Source organism: Bos mutus, chromosome 1 (genome assembly GCF_027580195.1).
Source record: "Bos mutus isolate GX-2022 chromosome 1, NWIPB_WYAK_1.1, whole genome shotgun sequence".
Taxonomy (NCBI): domain Eukaryota; kingdom Metazoa; phylum Chordata; class Mammalia; order Artiodactyla; family Bovidae; genus Bos; species Bos mutus.
The window spans coordinates 69864721-69875280 of NC_091617.1; positions in this window are offsets into that span (position 1 = coordinate 69864721).

Sequence of the window (10560 nt, forward strand, 5' to 3'; positions counted from 1 at the left end):
CTCCCAATGCAGGGGGCCTGGGTTTGATCCCTAGTCGGGGAACGAGATCCCATATGCTGCAACTACAGCCAAGTAAATAAATAATAAAAATGAGTATTAAAAAAAAGAAAGAAAAGGACAAATACTGTATGATATCCCTTATATGTGGAATCCAAAATATGACAGAAACGAATCTATCTGTGAACCAGAAACAGACTCACAGGCTCAGAGAACAGGCTTGTGGTTGCCAAGGGGACGGGAGAGGGGGGTGGTCTGGGGGTTTGGGTTAGCAGATGCAAACCATTAATATTACATATAGAATGGATAAACAACAAGGTCCTACTGTATAGCACAGAGAACTATATTCACTATCCTGAGATAAATAGTAAAGGAAAATAATATAAAAAGGGATATATATGTATATGTATAACTGAATCACTTTGCTGTACAAAAGAAATTAAAAGAACACTGTTAAGTCAACTATACTTCAATAACAAATTTTAAAAATTAAATAAAAATAATCAATAGTATTATACAGTTAAAAAACACTTTCAAGGCCCATCGTGTTCACAAATGACAAGATTTCATTTTTATGGCTGAGTAGTATTCTATTGTATATACATCATATCTTCTTTATTAATTCATCTACTAATGGACACTTAGGTTGCTTCCATATCTTGGCTACTGAAAATAGCACTGGAATGAACATAAGGGTACATTTATCTTTCCAAACTAGTGTTTTGCTTTCTTTGGGAAAACACCCAGAAGTGAAATTGCTGAATCAAATGGTATTTTTAATCTTTGAGGAACCTCCAAACTGTTTTTCATGGAGACTGCACAAATATACACTCCGAGCAACAGTGTACAAGGGTTCCCCTTCACCACATCCTTGACAACACTTACTATATTTTTGTTGATAACAGCCACTCTGACAGGTATGAGGGGATATCTCTTTGTGGTTTTGATTGGCATTTTCTTGGTGACTGGTGATGCTGAGCATCTTCTCATGTGTCTGTTGGTCATGTGTGTCTTCTTGGGAAAATATCTATTCAGGTCTTACAGGTTAGAGAACTTTTCAGCTATTGTCTATTCAAGTAAGTTCTCTGCCTCTTTCTTTCTCTCTTCTCCTTCTGGGACCCCTATAATGTGAATATTAGTATCCCTGATCTTGCCCCAGAGGTCTCTTTATCATCATTTTGAAAATTCTTTTTTCTGTTGAGTTTGGGTAGTTACCACTACTCTGTCTTCCGTTGATTGACATGTTCCTCTGTATCATCTAATTTTGATTCCTACTAGTGTATTTTTTTAATTTCAGTTATGTATTCTTCAGCTCTGTTTGGCTCTTCTCTATATTTTCTAATTCTTCATTAAACTTCTCACTGTGTTTATCCATTCTTCTCCCGAATATCTACGTGATCAAAGAATTACTTTGAATTCTTTTTAAGGTAGATTATCTCCACTTTGCTTAGCTCTTCTTATGGGATTTTATCTTGTTTGTTCGTTTGGAACATATTCCTCTGTTGCCTCATTCTCACCAATTCTGTTTTTATTTCCATGTATTATGGAGGTTGGTTATGTTTCTCTTGGAGAAGTGGCCGTAGGTAGGAGACACCCTATGGGGCCAAGCAGCACATTCCCCTCTGGTCACCAGAGAGATATGCTCTTGGGGGGTCCCACTCTGTGAGCTGTGTGAACCTTCTGCTGTGGCAGGGCTGACCACTGTGGGTGCACTGGTAGGCAGGGCTGGCCCCTTGCCCATGGGGCAGCCCCAGGCCCTGCCCCGAGCAGAGGCTGCCAGCTGTGGGCAGGCAGGGCTGCATCCCAACGTGGTTGGCCATGCAGCCTGAAGTGTCCCAGGGCTAATGCCAGCTCATTGGTTGGCAGGGCCAGGTCTCCAGGGGTCTGGCTACAGGACCTGGGGGCCTGGGGCTGGTGCTGGCTCACTGGCTGGCGGGTAAGCCCCTGGTGTCAACAGGCTAAGGAGAGAATGTCACCAGCTCCAGTGTCCCTGAGGTAGAGCAAGCTCCCCAAAATGGCTGCTGCCCACATCCACTGGGACCCATAAAGAGTCCCAGTTACCTCCTGCCTATCCAAGAGGCTCTCCAAGATCAGCAAGTGGGTCTGACTCAGTCTCCTAACAAATTACTGCCTCTGCACAGGGTCTTTGGAGTGTGTGAAATTTTGCATGAGCCCTTTAAGAGTAGAGTCTCTGTTTCAAACTTCAGCTGTCTTGAATGCAAGCCCGGCTGCCTTTCAAAGGCAGACGTTCTGGGGGTTCAATTCCAGGTGCAAGACCCCTAGGCTGGGGAGCCTGATATTGGGCTCAGACCCCTCACTCTTTGGGGAGACCCTCTGCAATTATAATTATCCACTGTTTGTAGATTACCCACCCAGTTGTGTGGGTCTTCACTATATCACATCTCCCCTTCTCCTACCCATCTCATAGGTTCCTTCTTTCTGTCTTTAGTTGTGGAAAATCTCTTCTGCCAGTCTTCAGGTTGTTCTCATAGACAGTTTCTCTATAAGGAGCTGTAGCCTGGGGGTACCTGTAGGAGGAGGTAAGTTCTGCATCTTCCTACTCAGCCATCTTGATCACTCCTCTCTCATTAAACTTTCAAGCATTTATGTATCCCTAAGCTTTATGGGCTTCTTTGGTGGCTCAGACGTTAAAGCGTCTGCCTGCAATGCGGGATACCTGGGTTCGATCCCTGGGTGGGAAAGATCGCCTGGAGAAGGAAATGGCAACCCACTCCAGTATTCTTGCCTGGAGAATCCCATGGATGGAGGAGCTTGGTGGGCTACAGTCCATGGGGTCACAAAGAGTCGGACACGACTGAGCAACTTCACTTCACTTCACTTCAAGCTTTATGTGGAGAAGGCAATGGCACCCCACTCCAGTACTCTTGCCTGGAAAATCCCATGGATGGAGGAGCCTGGTAGGCTGCAGTCCATGGGGTCAGGAAGAGTCGGACACGACTGAGTGACTTTACTTTCACTTTTCACTTACATGCATTGGAGAAGGAAATGGCAACCCACTCCAGTGTTCTTGCCTGGAGAATCCCAGGGACGGGGGAGCCTGGTGGGCTGCTGTCTATGGGGTCGAAGAGAGTCGGACACAACTGAATCGACTTAGCAGCAGCAGCAGCAAGCTTTATGTAAATGGTATCTCATTAAATGTATTCTGCCACTTTTTAAAATTTGTTTTGGATTGAATTGTGTCCCTCTCAGAGAATATGGTCCATGAGCCTTAACCTTTAGCATTACATAATGTGACCTCTTTTAGATAGAGGATCTTCACAGAAGTAATAAGGTCATTAGAGTGGGACTCAGACATAAAAAAGAATGAAATAAGGCCATTTGCAGCAACATGGATGGACCTAGAGATTGTCACACTGGGTGAAGTAAGTCAGGCAGAGAAAGATAAATATCATACAATGTCACGTATATGTGGAATCTGTTTTTAATAGACACAAACAAACTTTACAAAATAAAAACAGACACAAATGTTGAAAACAAACGTATTGTTACCAAAGAGGAAACGTAGTTGCTGCTGCTGCTACTGCTGCTAAGTCACTTCAGTCGTGTCTGACTCTGTGTGACCCCATGGACGGCAGCCCACGAGGCTCCCCCGTCCCTGGGATTCTCCAGGCAAGAACACTGGAGTGGGGTGCCATTGCCTTCTCCGAGGAAACGTAGTGGGGAGGGATAAATCAGGAGAGGAGCTTGAGATGAACATACACACACTACTATGTATAAGATCAATAACCAACAAGGACCTACTGCATAGCACAGGGAACTCTACTCAATATTCTGTGATAACCTATATGAGAAAAGAATCTAAAAAAGAATGAATAGGGAATTCCCTGGTAGCCCAGCGGTTAAGAATTCACCTCCCGATGCAGGGGACACGGGTTCAAACCCTGGTCAGGGAACTAAGATTTCACATGCCTTGGAGCAACTAAGCCTGCATGCTGCAACCAGAGAAAAGCCCAAGAGCCCACAAGACATAACCGGAAAAAAAAAAACAAAAAAAAAACACCCCACAATAAAATAAAGAAATAAAATAAAAACTAAAAAGAATGAATACATGTATCAGTTCAGTTCAGTTGCTCAGTTGCGACCCCATGAATCGCAGCATGCCAGGCCTCCCTGTCCATCACCAACTCCTGGAGTTCACTCAGACTCACGTCCATCCAGTCAGTGATGCCATCCAGCCATCTCATCCTCTGTCGTCCCCTTCTTCCTCCTGCCCCAATCCCTCCCAGCATCAGAGTCTTTTCCAATGAGTCAGCTCTTCGCATGAGGTGGCCAAAGTACTGGAGTTTCAGCTTTAGCATCATTCCTTCCAAAGAAATCCCAGGCTGATCTCCTTCAGAATGGACTGCTTGGATCTCCTTGCAGTACATGTATATATGTATATGTATATATATATTTGAATCACCCTGCTGTACATCTGAAACTAATACAACATTGTAAATCAACTATATTCTAATAAAATTTTAAAAAGTTTTTTTTAATTGTAATCTCTTTCTTTTCAATGCAATGTCTACTCTAACCCTGGCTCTTATCAATACCCTCTGAACTAAAAGCAACTGTATCTTTGCTGGCAAAGAAGCAAAATATAGTGGTTTTTTTGTTTTTTTTTTTACTGTGCTGCAGTACGCAGGATCTTTAGTTGCAGCATGCGGACTCTTACTAGTGGCATGTGGAATCTAGTTCCCTAACCAAGAATGGAACACAAGCCCCCTGCATTGGGAGCACAGAGTCTTAGCCACTGGACCACCAGGCGAGTCCCAAATACGGTGGTTTTGAGAGCAGAGCCTGGTGCTTGGAGTCAGACAGACATGAAAACAAATTTCAGTTCTGCCACTTAAGTGATCTTCATTTAAACCTCTGTATCCCTGAATTTCCTCCATTGTCAAATAGTGATAATATCTATCTCAATCCCTGGTTGAGGAACTAAGATTCTGCAAACTGCAAGGCATGGCAAATCAAAGTCTTATTAGAGTGGGTATAATTATAAAGAGGGGGAAATTTGGACACAGAGCCACACACACCAGAAGACTGCAGGAAGACTGGAGTTCTGTTGCCATCAGTCTGGTCAGTCAAAGAACAACCAGATGCTCAGAGAAAGCCCTGTAACAGATCCATCCCCCAGCAGCTTCATAGGGAGCATGGCCCTGCCAACACCTTGATCTTGAACTTCTAGCCTCCAAACTGTGAAAGAATTTATTTGTTGTTTAAGCCACCCTATCTGTGGTACTTTGTTATGGCAGCCCCAGGAAATGAATATGTCATTCAACAATATATTCTTGAAATTTACTTGTTAATGAATGAAGCTGAGGTTTATTCATTTCTCTGCCATGTTCTGTTACATGACATAACACCATTTATCCATTTTACTTTGAAAAGCTAAAATACTGGCAACCCACTCCAGTATTCTTGCCTTGAGAACCCCATGGACAGCTGGCAGGCTACAGTCCATAGGGTGGCACAGAGTCAGACCCGACTGACTGAAGTGACTTAGCACACACACACATGGCTCACTTACAGGTTTTTTGATTCGATAAATGCTGCTGCCCTGAAGCTCCTGCATGTTGGACCCTTCAGGGAAGTGCTCTTTGGGTCTAGAGGGCAGATGCAAGTCTTGATTGGGTAGCAACAATCAGAGCAACAATATACTCAGCAAGATAATCCTAATTGCTATCCCCTGTGTCAATATGATAGATGTAAAATGGTACTTCCTGGTGTCTTCAACTTGCATTTTCCTGATTCCTAACAAAGTTGGGCATCTTTCTGTGTTTACTAACAAGGTCTCTCGCAAAACACCTGGTAGTACTTTGTCTTTTTCTTATTTATTTCTAGGAGCTTTTGATGTACTCTGGACTCTAACCCCATACTGAATTGGCTGTGTGTTCCCAGTATCTTCACTTTTTCACTTTATTTATAGCATCTTTTTTTTTTTTTATAGCATCTTTTAAGGAAGAGAAAGTTTCCTTCCTTCTTAAGAAGACTTAATCTTTTAGGGCAGTTTTAGGCTCACAGCAAAATTACAGAACAGAAAATACAGAGAATTTCCCATGCACTGCCGGACCCCACACAGGCACAGCTACCTACTGCCAACATCTCCTGCCAGAACGGTACATTTGTTACAACTGATGTACCTATGCTGACATGTCAGCTTTTCATGTTAATGTAGTGGAATTTATTGATCTTTTTCTTAACAGTTAGTGCTTTCAAGAAATTCTTTGTACCCCCAAGGTCACAGAGACAGACTCTGATATACCCTTCTTGAAGGTGTATATTCTCCCTGTCATGTCGTGAATGGACCTGGAATTAATTTTTGAGGCTGCTGTGTAGCAGGAATCTTGAGTGGGCAGCAGCGCCTGCCCAGCTATTCTCACAGAGTTATTGTGAAGATCAGAGGAGAAAATATGTGCGAAAGGGCACAGAGAACCGTCCAACAAGGTACAGATCTGGGTGCCTTGGATGCTTATTTTGATACAGGATGAGAAAGCCATTTAAGAGAAGCTTGTTTCAGCTTTCGATTTGCTAATAAATTTGGTTGCATGTTAGGCTGCCGATAGACCAGGCAGAAACAAAACCTCCTCTCCTCTTCTGAGGCTAAAGGCCATGTGTGGGCTTTCCAAGAAAGTAAGTTCCAGTAAAACCGCTGAGGTTGGTCTCCCCCCATCCCCCCACCCACACTACACACTCCCTCAGTTACCTGACATTAACAAATGTGATTGCCAAGGCAGCCCTGAGTCATAGAGAGAAGATTAAATTATACCAGAAATCTGCTCAACAAAGTGCATGAGTAATGAGATTCAGAAAGATGTCTATCTAAAGCAGCAAAAAAAGTGTGGGTGCTTTCCAGAGAGCTTGCTGTACCCCCTCAAAGATGACTCCATCAGAGCTCCTGCTCCACTTGAATGGCAAAAATTGCTAAGAAAGCACCTGTGACATCTGAGACCAGGGACCCCAGCAACTTTCCCGGACAGGAGATAACTGAGCTCCAGGAGGAGGTGGGCCAACTTCAGGGAACTGGGAGATTCAGATCCAAGGAGGCAGGTCTGCAGGGCTGGTTAGAGGCGGAGGGCTAAGAGCCCAGGGAGGAGGGGAGTGGACCCAGTAGGAGGCCACGCTGCTGGAGGAAGCTCACAAAATCAAAAGCGCCCTTTGACCTCAGAAGGTAGCATTGTTCGTGCTCCTTGAAGCACACCACGACTGAGAGCCAGGGTTTAGGCAAACCTGGGCCAGGCGCCTGCTACCCAGGCCTGTGACACTGGCCTTGTCACAGGGAAGAAAAAATCTGACTCCATAGTGGATCCTTTAATCTTTGTATTTGTCTGCTTTTGCTACAAGTTAAGAGAATGTTGCCTATAGCCTGAAAGATACAGAAAAGCCCATTCTCAAGGCTCTGATCTTTAAAAGTATAACACATTCCATTCCATTGATCTCTTATAGAGATCAAAAGATGGAGAACAGAGGATAACTTCTGTCTTGTTGAAGGTTTATAGGAACACTGTGACCAGACCTGCCTGGACAGCTGCAAGAACAAAGGATTCCTTCACCAAGAAGTTTGCAACAACCAGTCACATCCCCTCTGCTTTTTAGTAAAAACAGGAGGCCTGAATTCTAACTCATGGAGGATGGGTCTTTGAGACACTAGTCCACTGTCTCCTCTGTCTGCTGGCTTTTTGAATAAAGTTGCTATTCCTTGCCCCAGCAACTCATCTGTTTATCGGCTTGTTGTGCGGCGAGCAGTACAGCTTTGACAAAGTAACAGCCTCACAGGGAGGGGACTGGAGGAAGGAGAGATATAAAAAGGCCTCGGGGAATTGTTTGACAAGTGTAGCTCAGTATCTTGATTGTGGTCGCATTTCACAGACGTACACGTCAAACTCATCAGACTGTACACTTTAAACACGTGCAGTCTGTGTGTGCTTAGTCCCTCAGTCTTGTCCAACTCTTTGCGACCTTTTGGACGGTAGCCCGCCACGTTCCTCTGTCCATCAGCTTTCCCAGGCAAGAACACTGGAGTGGGTTGCCATTCCTTCTCCAGAGGATATTCCCAACCCACGGATCAAACCTGTGTCTCAGGTGTCTCCTGCATTTCAGGCAGATTCTTTACCTGCTGAACCACAGGGGAAGCTATGTCCAGTTTAGTCATTTATATCTCCATAAAGCTGTTAAAAATGACCAAAGAGCATGTTGGAGATTTTTGTTACATTGGTATATTGATAGAAGAAAGACTGGAGTGGTGTTTCCCCCATATGTTAACAGGGTTCCAGGATGAGAGATAATTTCAATTTTCTTCTTTATGTTTTTCTATATGTTAAAAAAATATCCAAACTAGATATGTTTCACTCTTGTAGTCAGGGGGAAAAAGTGTTTACTTCAAAATAAGGACAATCTTTGGGACTCCCCTAGTGGTCCAGTAGCTGAGACTCTGAGCTCCTGATGAAGGGGGCCCAGGTTCGATCCCTGGTCAGGGAACTAGATCCCATGTGCTGCAACCAAGAGTTCTTATGCCACAACTGAAAGATCCTGCATGCTGCAACTACGACCCAGCACAGCCAAGTAAATAAATAAATATATATTAAAAAAAAAAACAACAACCAGCAATCTCGAAGTCACTGGGATCTTGTGAAGACAGGCAGCAGTGGAGCCAGGGTATCAGGTACTCCGAGCTCTGAAGCTGCAGTACCTGAGGGAACTAGCTTCGGACAGAACAAGCCAACCTTGGGTCATATCTCAGCTCTGCCACTTGTTGGCTGAGTGGCCTTGAGCTAGGTACCTCACCGTTTGGTGCTTCAGTTTCCCCAATTACAACATGGGGGTGATTGTAGAAGCCTCTGAAGGTGGTTGAGAGGTTCAGTGAGGTCACAGCCGTATTCCTACAGGACGGTAGAGACTAGACAACAAGTAGCTGCTATTCCCTCCCTGTCTTAGCTCAAGGTATTAACCAGAATTGACTTAAGAAAAGGTTTATTTAAAAAAATTAAAAGAGAATTGTGTAATCTCTGAAACAGATATTCAGTTCTGGAATTGAAAGTTTTTTGAGGTTTCTCTTAGCCGGTACCAGAAATATTTCTCTCTCCACCAACGGTAACCACCACTTGTGCCCGCCTCCCATCACCGCCAACAAGCGAGCACCCTCCCGATGTCTCTGCACATGCCCCTCCCCGCCTCCCTCTCTTTCCTGATGAATCACCTGAGCCTGCTTCTCCAGCAGCTGCTCTTGGTGCGCAGAGACCACACTTTAGCCTTCTCTTCTCTCATGCATCCTTTTTCTGCAGACCTGGGAGCAGCCACCTGTGCCCCCACCCCGTCCCCCATGCCCAGCCCAATTTTTGACTTGGCCTTCCCTTCAGTTGTCTGGATGTGTCCTTAACTGCCTTAGTCTGGTTCCCTGGGCAGCTGCCTCCGCTCCCCTGAACCTCCGTTTCCTCATCTGTCTGCTGGCACTGATTATGCCTCCCTCACCTGGCTTGCAAGGGAACGTGTTTTGTGACTTGTGCATGAAGCCTCACACAACACACGTGAGACCAAATTTTCTTCAGTTGCCACCATTCCCAGGGAAGAGGAAACCCCTTCTGACATCCCACCCTCCTCCCAAGGGTGGGCTCCAGCCCCTGAGGACGTCACATACTTCACTGTGACCACCCTTCTATGGTGTCATCTTCAAGTGGCTGACAAAAAGCGTTGCCTGCCATTTCTGTTAACAACCAGTGCTGCCCACCATGAAGCCATCAGTCACGGCAGCCTCTCCACCAGTATGCTCCGAGGAAAATTTAGCATGGAGACAAAAGAATACAGGCCCTAGATAGATAAGATACATATCAAAGGAATAATTTCAATGAGCCCAGATTCTTGCATCTTCCTACACACAGAAACGCACTAAAATCATTAACTCAAGGTGTCTGCTTTTCATGATTAGCAGCAATTATTTGATGTTTCAAAGTGAAAAGAAAATGAAGTCGCTCAGTCGTGTCTGACTCTGTGACCCCATGGACTGTAGCCTACCAGGCTCCTCCGTCCATGGGATTTTTCAGGCAAGAATACTGGAGTGGGTTGCCATTTCCTTCTCCAGGGGATCTTCCCAACCCAGGGATCGAACCCGGGTCTCCTGCATTGTAGGCAGATGCTTATATATCCTGGCACCTTCCTTACCTCTTTGGAGCAGTTCCTCAGAGGGATCTGAGAGGCTGTATCCTGGGCTATAGCCTTCAGCAAGGTCCCTGCATAAAACACAACTCATAACTTTCAGGTTGTGTGTTCTTCTTCAGTTGACAAGTCTTACTGGAATCTTCTGCCGGCTGGTCACTTAAGCTTCAGGCAATCTCCCTTCTCTTCCCCCTTGGGGTCTCAAAGGCCCTTCAGGCCAAGACCACCTCATTCATCTTTCACCTCCCCACCTTTGCTTTTCACCCAAGAAATCCACCCCTTGCATAGAGCTCACCTTGTGAGCTCCTTGTCTGCTAGTTCTATTTGAACCACTGTTTGCATCTCTGAGAATCGCAGCCAGAGACTTCTAAGCCATTAAACTCTATGGGGACAACAGAACAAAGGCAGAGA